Genomic DNA, 14,962 nt, shown 5'->3' with positions numbered 1-14,962 from the left:
GGCAGCAACCTTAAAGTATTTATTTTGTAGACAATTTACATCTCTTTTTCGTAAATGTGACTCTTGTATGAGCGCCACATCTATGTTCTTCCTTCTTAAATAGTCCAGGAATTTAGCTCGTTTGATCGGCCTGTTTTAGCCCCCTGATGTTTACTGAAAGGATTGAAAGTTCAGCCATATTCAAAATTTACACGCAAACATGTCTCAAGTACCCTACTGTAATTTGCTGAAAAAATGTAGTAAAGGGTGAACTGTTAGCTCTGAGCAAGGTGTGACAAAAACATAAAAAATAAAATAAACCCCCTAACCCTCTGAGACCGCAGACCCCCTCCCCTATTTGTAAGATGCGTGACCACATCAAACGCAGTTTGCGCAAAACTCCAGCTCAAAACTACACCTCCTGTCTTAAGTCACAGGTCAATTGAAACAGGTCTAGTGAATTCTTATGTTAAACATGAACAATATTCACCTTCGAACAATTTCTGGACTAAGCTATGTGAAAAACACACCAATGTAGTTGGAGCAATAAGCAGATTATGAGCTGAACAGACCGTATCCCTCATGTTCTTTCAGTCTAGCTTAAATGTCAACAAACAGACTGCAAACTGACCAGCCAGCATTTATCATGCACCTTCATTCTGGTTAAGTGTCCCTTTAAAGTTTAGTTACGAAACTTACATAGCGCATCATGTTCCCTTTTTTCCAGCCCGATTGAGTGTCCTCAAAAATGTAGATTATAGACTGAGTAGCCAGCATTCATCATTTCTTACAGTCTGATTAGATGTCCCTTCAACGGTTGGTTTCAAAACTTACACACAGCGTCCTCCAGTCAAACTCGGTACAGTAGCCCAAATACCGTTAGTCCACAGGTGCTGAGTCCTCCAGTCGCGGGCCGGGCATTGAACGCAAAGTCCCACCGCTGTCCTCCGGTTCCTCGCAGCGCGATCCGTGGATGATGCCCAGAAAACACCCGGGTCCGCGGCTGCAAGGTGAACTCTCTCCCTCCGTGGGTCACTCCCAGGGCAGTGCGGCAGATGAACGAGTCCGAGTCGCGTTCAGCGTGCAGCTCGTGCTGTATCCCCTCAGGCGTCCGAAGCCGCTGGGTCTTGAATGTGACGCAGTCAGATTGGTCCGGCTCACATACCATGATTTCCTGCATCTCAGGTTCTGCCCCAATGTGTTGCTGCAAAGCATTAATTTCGGCTAGCACTCCCTTCACTGTGCTATATATCACTAATTTAAGCGCACGTAGCTGCTTCTCCAAGACCCGGTCGATTAATTCCTCCATGTTAGAGAACGTGTCCATATCAGCTGCTCCGTTAGCTGCCACTTCATTAGCCACCACTCCATTAGCCACCGACATGCTAGCGAATTTCTCTGAACACTCGTTCGACAGCCCAGGTGACAACGAGACCCGCTTTTTCGTGCCTGCAGGCGTTTCACCGAGTCACCGTGACAACAGACAAAACGTTTTGGTGTTGAAGAAAAAGTAATAGACCTGGGGTCTCATTTATAAAACTGTGCGTAGGATCCTTACTATAAGTGTACATACGCCCAAAAGCCCAAAATGGCGTACGCCAAAAAAAAGTCTGATTTATAAAACCGCGTGTACGCACACCTGTAAGCAATGTTCCCTTTATAAATCACAGATTACCCCCAAGTGTGCGTACGTGAATCAGCTCTTATCCCGCCCTCTACACGCACCCATTTTTAACCATAAATAGTCAATGCAAAGCACCTCGTGAATGCTGATCAGTATATGAATGACACTGGCGTAACACCGAATCATGATGACGAGGTGGAGAAAAAGCAAAAAAAAATTCAGACGTTCAGGAATTGCTGCAAATTGAATTATAATTTCGGCCTGTTCTTGCACAGTGTTGGGAAACCTGATCTACAGACTACCTATATTAATAATACGTCCAAAACGGCAGGCATTACGGCACTCGGGGATAGCTTCGATATACCAGACCTATATAATAAGATTTAACAGAACTATATATTATATCCAAACAAGCCTTAGTGATAAAGTTGAAGATTATATATAATATATATTAAAACAAACACTTAGCTGTCTGACATATCCCTCTGGAAACAGCCTGTTTCCCCCAAAGTAGCGAGTACCTGTATTTGGACCGGGATGGCACGGTTCCGGCGCGTTGCCCTCTCTACTGGACCCAATTCAGTACATAGATCCAAGAGCTCAGCTTTAGGGAATCTATGTCGGCATATTAGCCAGTCATCGTCATGGTCCCTGAAGTCTTTTTCTCCTGATTCTTCTATTAGCGTAGTCCTCCTGCAGGGCCAGCAGTGCCATCATGCAGCATTACGCACAGGGGGCACCGCAGTATTTATATGTTTACAACAATTTGTGATTGTTAACACCTTGCCAAAATCACAGCATCAACTAGTGGTACCCCCCCCCCGAGACGAAAGAAAGTGTAATAGGCAAACACACTTTTCTTCATGCTGGTTTTGTCATAAACAATATTAAAGTTCAGACTGATAACAAGGACATTAAGGGTAAAGCTTGCGCGAGAGCTTAACGGCTGTATTTTCAGACTTTGACATTTGATGATATATGCACAGTTTTAAAGCAGCCATACTATGCTCATCTTCAGGTTCATAATTGTATTTTAAGGTTGTACCAGAATAGGTTTACATGGTTTAATTTTCAAAAAACACCATATTTTTGTTGTACTGCACTGCTCTCTCTCACTGCTGCAGATCCTCTTTTCAGCAGAGTGAGACCTCTTTTCTTCTTCTACTTCTGTACTATCTTTGATTGCACTTGCACATGTGCAGTAGCTCAGATGTAGATCATGTCCAAGGGGGTAAGCTTCTCCTTGGACCGCGAACCTCCTATGGCGCCATTTTAATGCTACAAAGCGATCACCCCCCGTTAGCATTACATAGACTGCCATTCATTTTGGCACCACTTTGACAGCGAATAACTTTACATCTGAAGCGTTTAAAGACTCTATTTGTCCATTGTTTATTTCTAAAGAAACACGACAATGTATAAAAGGCTCCATTACCTTGTACTTCACGTTATGGCTCCGTAGCAGACGTTTTTATAAAAATAGGCTAACAATTGTGTCATAACCACGCGACTTACTGTCGCATAGTAGAGGAATTACCGTATAGTACAGGAGAAGCGCGCAGGCAGTTTCGTCAGTTTCATTAGCTGTTTAAGTGCAATTACTAATGTTAACTAGCATTTTAGTTAGCAATAATTAGCCTGTGCCTATGTTATCTCCTTACATATACCTACGCTCTCCGTCTCTGCAAGATTGGGAATGATTGAGATTTCTCTTGGCACAGCTACCAGAAGACTTCCAACTTTCAGACACGTTGCTCACGTCACATTTACGTCGTCTCTCTCAGTTGGAGGCTGCGCGGTAACGCTCAGCGCTCACCGGAAAAGTGCTTCTAACGGCCTTCACTGGTCTCCGTCCAGAGCAACGGGATCTGTTGGTCCATTCTTATATACAGTCTATGATCATGTCAGCTAGCTAGCTCCATAGACAGTAAAAGAAAGGCTGTTTCCTCAACTTCGGTCAGTTACAAGGCAAGATTAGCTGGGAGACTTCTAAATGAGGGCGCACATGTAAGTAGTTCTTTTGTAGATTATGGTGAATTTGTGTGTGTTGTAGCAGTGCTTTGCTATTGAGAACGAGGTAGCATGCTAGCGTTAGCATTAGCGTTAGCATGCTAACGTGCTAACGCTACGAGTTAATGGTTGCTGTTAGCCTGCCCGTTTCGGCTTGTGACGTAGAAAGCCGTGCCAATTTTTGTGCCGAACAGCTCACCCAGAGACTGAAGGCAGGACACATTCAGAAACCGTATCTCACTCTAAAGAGCATGGATGGATTTTTTTCAAAGTTTGTGTGTGTGGAAGCACCAGAGACACAACATAACACCCCAAATCCCAGAAAAAGTGATTCTTTTCATAATATGGGCACTTTAAAGACAGATATTTAGTTATTTACACTGTGTTCTGCCGTTATCTAATGCTAGGGTATTTGATGCTATCCTGTATTCCAGTTGGGCCATCCCCTTCTCCTGCACTCCGTAGCAGACAATGTGACGGCGAGACAGCGCCGATTAAACATTAAGAACTAATTTTTATTTAAGATTTGAGTTGGAGGTGTTTCTGGAACAATTATCACTCAGTACAAGCGCAAATAACACTATTAAGTCCTATTTTGTCTCCAAAATGTGCGTACGCATGGGTCAGAGTTTGCGTGGAGGATTGCACATTCTCCCGTCAAGTTTTTTTTTTATAAATCACAACCTTTGCGTGGGAAGTGGCGTACGCACATTTTCAGCCCCGTTTTGTGCGTACGCCATGTTTATAAATGAGACCCCAGGTTATTTAAAAGTGGAGGCGAGTGTCGGAGCTCAGTCTATTGCAACCATTGCGGTCACGTGCTTCTCGAAACTGTCAAGTTTTGAAGAAATTTTGGATCGTGCAACAAGGCAGGCCTGCTTGGTTCTTTTGGCGAATGATTGTAAAGATTTACAAAGAATATGTTTACGGCATTTCCTCTCTAACTGGGACGTTTTGGGACTGATTGGTGGGATTGCTGTGGACAAAGTACACATGGTGATACACTGGTAAGAGCAAAGATGTTTTACCGTGTATCCAGCTAATTTAAATAGCTCACGTTATTGTTTTGTGTCAACAGTTAATTTAATATTTTATGTGGCGTTTTCTTTTGCGGGGTGCAAATGTTCCACCTAGTTACTTTGCTGCGTACGGAGCTTAGCACCACCCAAGACGACTGTGATTGGTTTAAAGAAATGCAAACAACCCAGAGTGTTTTTTTTCTCATATCCCAGAATGCATCTGTGGTGTAGCCAGACTTTACTCGACAGTGCTGTGGAGATAGAGCTGGCAATGTGAGACTAGGTTGAATGTTTTTGCCCATAAAATCACAAAAAGAATGAACCCAGAAATATAAGTGTGTGTGTGTGTGTGTGTGTGTGTGTATGTGTGTGTGTGTGATGTGAACAGCAGTAGGCTAGCACTACATGCATCTATTATAAAAGCCTGTGTGCTTTACGCCCACACAGATCACAACAGAGCAGCATCATCACTCAGTTTAACAACATCGGTTAGCTGCAACATGATTAGCATTGTTGCTAAAGCGTGAGAACGTTCCGCTGGGGGGTGTGTGTGTGTGTGTGTGTGTGTGTGTTGTCCTCCATGATCCAAACTCCCCCCCCAGCCTTTCATCTTCCTGTTCTCACGCCTGTCAGGACTTCCTGCTCACGCCCAGCCGGCAACACCCTCTGCGTGGCTGACAGCCCGCCCGCTCGCTGTCACTGCAGCATACACGTCCTTCCCTTTAATCCTGCCAGCCACTTTAATTGGTCTGGTCTTTAAGATATTGTTTCACATTACACACTCTGAAACGGGTTTTATGTCCTCTGTGCGGTGTCTTTATTGTGAGAGGAGGTGCATGTGTTTGTACACAGCGTGGTGAGTAAAACAGAGGAGAGTTTGACATTTGTGGGTAACCAAGACACTGTACTGTAAGTAAATGCAGCAGGTATAATTATCTACAAACATGTTTTGTAAGTGATTTATAGGATAATAAATGCCAGTACTGATGTTTGATTAGTATTTGGTTCATGATGCATTACATAATCCTGCTTCAGGACCTGAAATTACTTTGATTGGATCACTAAAACGGACAAAAGTTTATAGATTAGTTTATAGAATGTATACAAAGAATATAATACACATCTTGCTTAGCCCATACAAATACAGTTCATTCATTAATTTAGGTACTACAAAGTATTTTTCTAAAGGGTTTTTGTAGTTTGATTTAATTACTTCTTTTACAAATAGTCTTAACAGTAGCATGCATGACAAGTTGGGGCCTGGAGAAACCTTGACATTGAACTTAAAAGTACCATACTAGTATTTTTGCATATTTAAGCTATTTGCAGCAACACATATTATACTTGACAAATCTTAATCTGTAATTGATTTTTCCAACTTCCTGTTCATTTTACTACAGTATTAAGAAATATCAACTTGCAGAGATCTGAAGCATGTTTTCTTATTTTATCATCAAAGTTGACATTAAACTCTTGCAAAGACAATAGTAAGTAGTACTAATAGTAAGACATAGTAGATAAGTAGATCAAATGTATTGCATATAAACATATAACCCCAAAACAAGCCATTCAATATCCACAAGACCAGAGCGTCTAAAGTCATGCTAGCAGCTCTGTGAGGCTGTACTTAAGCAAAACGGTGCTTGTAGCTAAATGATAACGTCAGCATGCTAACATGCGTAAATGACAATGCTATCATGTTGATGTTTTCCAGGTACCGTGGTCGCCATCTAAACATAGCATTTCAACATGCTAATATGTTTGTATAAAGTACAAGAAATAGCACTAAACACAAATTACAGCTGAGGCTGATGGGTATTTGGACAAATACCAAAGTATTAAAGTAACATTTTGAAGAAGGTCTCAGTTCTTGCTTTCACTTGCAAAACCACCTGACTGTGATACGGCCACCAGAGGTGTAAAGTCAGGGAGATTTGATGTACGGGGTCTAAAACATGCCAAAACTTCAGAACGGTCCTTTAGGCCAGTGTTTCCCAACCTCTTTGGTCTGGTCATGTACCCCTTCATCAATTCCCAGTGTGTGCCAAACGTTTAACATTATATCATTATAAAGTTGGATATTGTTTATTTTTTCATGCAACTGAACGGTCAATATTTATGCTGGTTTGTTCAGCAATCATACTGCTACTACTTGGGAGTGAAGCTAAATGTTGGATAAACATTTTAATTTGAACTGAAGTCAGTAGTTTTAGCTACCTATAGCAGCTGCCCATGTAATAATTTAAACTATTAATTTTTACCATGTATTGTATACCTTTTAGCTAACTAGTTCAACTGTTTAGTAAATACCTTTAGCTAACCATTTCAGCTGATTATGCATCACTTTTACCTATTTATTTCTACCATTTATGTATTTATTACTTTGTCTGCCTGTTTAAAATTCCTGTGTTTGTGTGTGTGTAACAGCTGATATATTCTATTAATCAAATCATACTTTCTATGTCTTCAAATTAATTGAGCTGCTGCACATATTTCTAAGTACCCATTAGCACTAGCAGAAGTACCACCTGGGGTAGTCTCCCATTGCCAGACCTTCCTCCACAGCGCTGCGGAGGAGGGTCTGGCTAGTCCACACAGCATTCTGGGATGAGGGAAAAACATGCTCTGGTTTATTGGCATTTCTTTAAACCCATCGCAATGTTCTTGGGCGGTGCTGAGCATCGGAAGAAGCCATGGTGCCTCTGCAAAATAGCCTCAGGAAGGAACTTGTTTTAGTGGAACATGTGTACATGCAACAGAACACTCCGATTGAACAGATAGTCTAGCTAGCTGTCTGGATTTACCCTGCAGAGATCTGAGGAGCAGTTAACCATAGTCCTCATAAATCCACCAGAGTTTAAAACACCAACATAAAGAAAGCGGAAGGTAACTGACCGGCCAAAAAGAGTGACATTCGGCGGAATTTCCGGCAGCGCCGGAGCAAGCCAAGAAGTGGAACGTTGTGGATATAGACTACCCGGGAATCATTGCTTTTGGCCATTATAAGTGAATATCTTTCAGTATTATAAACACAGCAACATATGTTTTTTTTCAGAAAGTGTCATTAGACATTCATAACCATGTTTTTTTTTTTTTTTTTTTTTTATTGCAACACTAATAGTATCCTATAATCCTGCACTTAAAAGATCATTTGTATTACCTCTTTCTCTCTCTTTCTTTCTTGTGAGAAACTGACAACATGACTCATTGTTGTGAAGGTGAGAGATGACTGTGTGTTTACATGGTTTTCAGTATGTTTAATGTCTTCATGCAGGCAGGCTGTGCTTTATTGCCCCTGTGTGTGACCCCGGTAAAGTCTGGAGAGGCCGAGGCTATCATTAGCGGGACCTTTGGCCCTCCCCTTCACTCTGCAGCCAGGCAGCCAGCTGGTCCCGCACTCCCTCATTAGCTCCAGTCCATGTCGTCTGCACTTTACCTGCTGGTCATGTTATACTACCCTCTTATCACAAACACCACGTAAGCGGCTCTCTTTAACCTTGCCTCCACCCCCTCTCCCCTCGTCTCTCCCCCGCCTCCCCCCTATCTTAATCTGTCTAATGTGTGTGTAAATAACGCTTGCGTGGTCCAGATAGCTTTTGTTTTACCATCAAACAAGCCCCGACCATGGGAACCTGGTCATTAATTACCATGTGATTCATGGTTATGGCTCTGTGTCTCGTCTCGCCACTAGTCTGTCATTAAGACTTTCCCAGACTTCCCATCCCGGGCCTCTCCCAGCTAACAGCTCACCCACACCAGCACTCAGCCCATGCTAAATCATCAACACCACTTGCACACAATGTCAGCACCTTCTCTTCCACCCGGAATTACACACTTGTTTCCATGCAAATTACAATTACAATGATTCTTCTAAGATAAAATGGGGGATATTAGGCTGCAAGATTCTGAAGTCTGCAGAATGTAAGTGCACAGGTCGAATATAGAAATGCAATAAAATGGTTAAGGTTTAAAATATTTAAACATACAAACAGTTACGCGAGTTAAACTGGAGAAACCTTATGAAGAAAGGTATGAATAAGATGATAATCTACAGATTTACCTACACTGTGTGGAGGAGGAGCCGCTGATATTGCTGTGATAGAAAAACCTTAAATGCATTTAGAATACTGTTAACATGGCAAGTTAGATACAATAACTCTGTGGTCTCCAACCTGGAGGTCGGAGCCCCACCATGGGGTCACAAGATAAATCTTAGGGGATGCAGAGTGATTATCAGTTGACTTAACCTTATCAGACAAAATCTGACATTTTGTCAACATTAGGAAAGTCGTGATGTAAAGTTGATTTACAATTTGAATAAATCAAAAAATACAGTTCCCAAGCAATTTCCACTTCATATTATTATTAAATTAGACTTCTGCAGTTTACATGAGCAGTGTTTTCTCCACTCATCAGTGTGTGGGTCACCGGTAGTATGAGTGTCATTTTTGTTTTTTATTTTTGCTGTTGGACTGAAGGCCGAGGCTGCCACTCAGAGGAACAGAGGGGCTGCCGTCATTCTGCTGTCAGTTGCTACGTTCAGTTTGAGGTTTAGTAACAGCTACAAACTGGATGGGGATAAGGCCAAGAGGCTGGCAGGAGTAATCTTACTGCCCCCCCCCCCCAACCACTCACTCTGCTCACAGTGTGTGTGTGTTTCTCCTGCATGTGTCTACACTGGCTATGGAAGCGCACTAATGACAAAACCAGTTTTGGAGAAGGAGTGAAGTACATTAACTCAGGACTTAAGTACAATGTTAAAATACTTGTGTTTGAGATTAGAGCAGAAAAGGATCGACAGAAAATTAACCCACAATAACATTAAAGTCCGTTTTTTGCGCAAATCTGCCAAAATGTCACTGGTTCCAGCCTCTCAAATGTGAATATTTGTAAGTTGTTATACCCCATCCAGACCAAAGATTCGCGTCAAGACGAAACCATTTCAGAACGTTGCAGGAAAAGGTTGCAGCCATCTGAACCGCCCCGTCTCAGCTCGACTCAAACCGGCTGATAGGGTCCCCTGCAACTTAGCTGGTTAAGTCTCCAGCAGCTGGTTTTACAACGTTAGAGGCGTCGCCTGTTTCAACGGCCAATAGATAGCAATGTCAGCTTGTAAAGTCAGCTACAAACTATAGAAATAAAATGAGCCATTATCCATTTTATTTCTACGTTATAAACTGTCAGCTGGTAGAAATGGCAGAGTTTTAGACGGAGGCTCAACGAGCGCATTGGTGTGAACTGCCAGGTTTTAGAACGCTGCAGACCGACGTGTTGCAATTAGTTGCAACGTTCAACTCGTCTCGTCGTGAATCTTTGGTCTGGGCTGGGCTTTGTAATCTATAGAAACTTAAATATTTGGGGGTTTTGGACTGTTGTTCATACAAATAAGCAATTTGAAGACGTCACGCTGGACTCGGTACTTGTGATGGTCATCCTTCACTGCTATAATATGTTATGAGCCAGATGATTAATCGGAAAAAGAATCAGCAGATTGGTCATAAATAAATAAAACAATTAGTAGTTTCCACTCTACTGGAGTATTTACATTTTAAACTACAACTTTAAACTATACTACACAGTATACACACACAATTAATCGCAATTTTACCGAAATCACAATATGAACTAGTGCAATATCCAAATCGCAAGGGGGGCGCAATATTTGTTGAAGGCAAAATATGTGTCAAAGCATTCTAAAATAAAGTATTGTGGTGCTATATATATATATATATTTCAATGAAAATGAGAATAATGATGAAAAAAAAATATCATTCCCTCCAATATCATGAATCATATCGCAATCGCAATATCAGTCAAAATAATCACAATTAGATATTTTCCTAATATCGTGCAGCCCTATATACTACTAGGCATTATTACTTTATAGTACTTTCTGCTGTGATATATTTTGTAACTATATTTGACAGATATAGTTACTTTTCAGCAGCCTGTTGCACCAGCTGTGTAACTATTAAGTTAGTGTGTAAAGTCCAAACCAAACGATACGTTGAAACTAGTTGCTGTTATGCTACTGTAAAGTTGTGTCGATGTTTGGTTGCACCACAGAGACAAGCCAATGGGCTTGTGCTTGCTCATTGACTCCTTTACAGTATGTTGTCTGTGTTGAATATACTGCTGTTTTTCACAGCACTGTGATGGATTATTTTTACATTGTAGCATTACCACTTAAGAATAGGAATATTTCATCTACAACTGGACAAAACTTTAAACTATTAACTATAAATTATTAACGTTACTAGAGCTGCACTGTGTCACTTTTAGCGGTTTGTATCACTGGCAGGGAAACTTTGGGAAAATCTTGCTGAAGCATAAATGTTGATAAGCGACTCCCTTTCAGACCAAACGCGGTTTTGTACATCTACAGTGCACTGGCACTTTGCTCGTTGCAGCGAAAACGTAGTCATGGAAACCATGGTTTTCAGAGCACAGCGGTGGAGTTGCCGCCTTTGGTCTTAAAGGCCCTGTACAGTACATTTTCACATGCTCAAAATCTGAGGAACAGCTCCAACACACTGAGAAAACGAGTTTATGAATACGACTTGCATGTGATTGAAGTTTGAATTTTGCTATTTGCTCATTTAGTAGTTTTGGCATTAATAAACCTCCACAGTTTCTGGACTGTGTGTGTTTGTGTACTGTATGTCTGTGAGAGCTTGGTGTTTTTCTCTGAGGATGTTGCTCCAGCTGCCCCAGACTGTAACTTACTCTACCCACGGACACACACACACACACACACACACACACACACACACACAGACACACACACACACACACACACACACACACACACACACACACACACACAGTTGTTCACGTCACTTCACTGAAGGCGAGAGCAGTCAGACTGTAAACTCTCTGCACGATCATCAAATGATATTAGCAAATAAATCCTGGTTTCAGGTATCTAGACGTCTCATTTTGCAGTTTGTTCTAGCTGTACAGTATGTGGTAATTTTCCTTCAGCTCTTAGCAGAAAGTCAAAGCACTTCTGAAAGATTTAAAGTATTAGATTTAGATTTAGAAATGTTGCAGCTTTTTAAAATGTCCTTTTAGTTTGTGTAGTAACTGGTGTTTTAATGTTCATAACCTGCAAGAAAATGTCATTATAATTACATTAATTGCATATATATTTAGGCAACCAAACAACAAATAAATATCAGATGATGCATGATGGATGTGCCATACATCCAAATAGGGAAACTTTGATAGTTATATTATATTGTCACACAGGAACATGCACGCTCAGGAAAACACAGGAAATATGAACAAACACACTGTCATACACAAACAGGAACATGACACACAAGTGACAACACACACACACACACACACACATGCATGCACGCACGCACACACACACACACACACACACACACACACACACACACACACATCGAAATACACTGATGCAAGAATTCGCAGCCACACATGAATGTTGTGAATTTATGCTCTCACACACTCGGATTGTGGAGCTCTGGTTCCAGCAGGTTCCTCTGATCCTTTATTTGCTTCCTCTATTTTTAGCCACCTCATTAAACTGGTGCTAATGATTCTTAGACGTGTAAATGGTCTGATAAGCTAATTACTGGAGGAGAAAAACCTATTTCCATCCCACCCACATACAGGCCTCTCTGCGTCGCTGCTCTGTTAAAGCTTGTGTGATTAATGGCAGAGGTTTGGCATGCGCTGTGTGTTTTTATTATCACTGAAGAGAAATTCCCTGCATCCACCGAAAGTGGAAACATTTACATAGTGAACATCAGGCAGGCTTAAGCTGCTCTCATGGTTTTTATTTGTTCTTCATATCTAAGTGTTGAGAGGCGATTCACTGATATCGCTTAGCTGTGACTGAGGATTCATTTGAAACGTTCATGCTTGACTGATGATTTCCTCCTTTCTCTCGCTCCAGTCGCTCTCTTCTCCCTAGTTACCTGCATCCGTTGGTTTCTGTTTTTTGTCATTCATGATCTCCTTTATTTTTGTTCAGTCAGTCAGAAGTGAGAAGCAACAAAATATAGTGACTCCCAGTTTTGAGTTTTTTCTATACAAGGAAGACAATTAAAAAAGAGAGTCAGAAAGAAATAGGTGAAAAAGATGTACAGTATGTTGCTGGGATCAAATTGTGTTCACACGCGTAGATGAAAACTGAGTCTACAGCCATGCTAGCTCCATAGAGAGCAGTGGTGGAATGTAACGAAGTACAAATACTTTCTTACTGTACTTAAGTACATTTTTCACGTATCTATACTTTACTTAAGTAGAATCAATAGTGCATACTTTTGACTTTTACTTCTTACTTTACTTTACTCTTCACATCGCCTCCCCATTTCCGCTGCTTCACACACTTTATTTGCTTACGCTCCCATGGTGGAAATAAAACCATCTTAAAATTCATCCATGAATAAAACCAACCGCATTCCGATTCTAACAACATATTTCCGTTTTATGTTGGTTAGGATAGGAACTTTTTTTAAAAGCCAGGCCTTGTTTGTGGTAGTGGACAGTATGGATACTGTCGAAGCTCAGCATCAAAATAACTGAACCAGCCCTTTGTAAATCACGGGTCACTAGACACAGTGCCCTCACTGACCAAGGTGCAAACTAACCAACTTTTTAAAAAATTTTTAATTAAGAGAATAAATCGTTATGCAAGTACTTTTACTTTTAATACGTAAAGTACATTTAAAATCAGGTACTTTTTACTTTTACTTACGTAGGGTTGTCATTGTGGTACTTCTTCTTTTACTAAAGTAAATATGTCTCTGGTTATTTGTACTTTTACTTAAGTACTGAGATTCAGTACTTCCTCCACCACTGATAAAGAGGCGAAGTCCCTCCCCTTTCGGTGAACCACATGCGACCTTATTTCGTAAAAAATATGTATGGTAGTGAACAGGGATAGACAAATATTTTTTTTATACCATTACACATATGATGTATGTCAAAGATAATTTAGCATGTGAAGGAAGTCGCAGTTCGTCGTAGGTTTGTCAGTGAACTCTAGCACTACTGTATATATGTCACCTTGTTTGCTGCTCAGCTTGCTCGCTAGCTAGCTAGCTTAGCTTGTTCCACAACACATGTAACATTACCTTACCTGATGTCTTTTATCCAGCATCTTTTTATCAGCCGGGAAGAGGGAGAACGAGCGAGACACCCTTTATGAGGGGCCGTTTAGGCCATATATCAAGAATGAATGCGCATACACCACTTTTACTTGCACACACACATAAAAAGCATGCACATACTACCACTTTTCACCTTGCATACACTTTTTTCCCACTTTTATGGGACAGAAAGTCGTGTGTGTGTGTGTGAGGTAAAAGTGGTGTATGTGCATGCTTTTTATGTGTGTGTGAGGTAAAAGTGGAGTATGTGCATGGGTTTTGTGTGTGTGTGTGTGTGTGTGTGTGTGTGTGTGTGTGTGTGTGTATGTGTGTGTGATAAAAGTGGAGTATATGCATGCATTCTTGATATATGGCCTAAACAGCTCCTCAGAATAACGTTACATGGCCAGTACCAAACACACATCGTAGCTTCAATGAGACGTCACTTAGAGACTTTGGGCTGAGGAGTCTTTCTAATAAACAGTTTACGACAACTGAGACTTTTTTCACTGGCAAAGTGATCTTTTAAATTGACGAAGATCATATGTGTAATCAGATAATTATTTGTCTCTCCCCGCTCACTAGCATGAAAAACAGCAAAAATGTCAAATTTGAAATGGACAAGTAACTGTAAAATATTTTTTTTTTAAAGATGCGACCTGTGCCAGTTTGTGATGAGCATCGTAGCAACAGCAGGTCTGTGCTCAGTGGGCAGTGCTGCAGTCAGAGGACAAGCCCAGGCATGTGAGCTGACCCTGCTGCACATCCAAAGGATCCAGAGGAATGCGACTTGTATGCATGTGTTGAGTGGTGGGGTGACGGTGGCGATTGCGGAAGATAGTGCAAAGGTTCATCTATATAACTGTCGGTGGGTCGTCATGGAGGTTTACAGAGAGATGAAGAGGCAGAGGAGGGATTCAGTTACACTGCCATAAATCATGTTCGCATGTTTTGTTTACAGGGATGTTTCTGTGTCTTCATTTTTCATCGGTCCACACACACACACACACACACACACACACACACACACACACACACACACACACAGACGCACGCACGCACGCACGCACAGTGATGTGATGTGTTACAGTGCAACACAACACACAGTGAAGTAACTGTAGACACTGAAATGACATTTGTATCACGGAAAACAGGTTAAAGAAGCACTCTAACAGACCTTTAAAATGTTACGTATTTAAGAA

The 14,962-nt window shown here is 41.3% G+C and overlaps 2 long non-coding RNA genes across 2 annotated transcripts in view; both read left to right on the top strand.

The window, feature by feature from the left end:
• LOC116036818 overlaps positions 1-14,962 on the top strand; it is a 397,754-nt gene that overhangs the window by 256,079 nt on the left and 126,713 nt on the right. The window lies entirely within an intron of this gene.
• LOC116036825 lies at positions 2,442-3,997 on the top strand. The gene is made up of 3 exons (XR_004101729.2): positions 2,442-2,588; positions 2,814-2,815; positions 3,977-3,997. It is a non-coding gene; the product is annotated as an uncharacterized LOC116036825 (long non-coding RNA).

The sequence above is a fragment of the Sander lucioperca genome, chromosome 18 (genome assembly GCF_008315115.2).
Source record: "Sander lucioperca isolate FBNREF2018 chromosome 18, SLUC_FBN_1.2, whole genome shotgun sequence".
NCBI classification, from domain to species: Eukaryota; Metazoa; Chordata; class Actinopteri; order Perciformes; family Percidae; genus Sander; species Sander lucioperca.
This window is presented reverse-complemented; position numbering and strand designations above follow the sequence as displayed.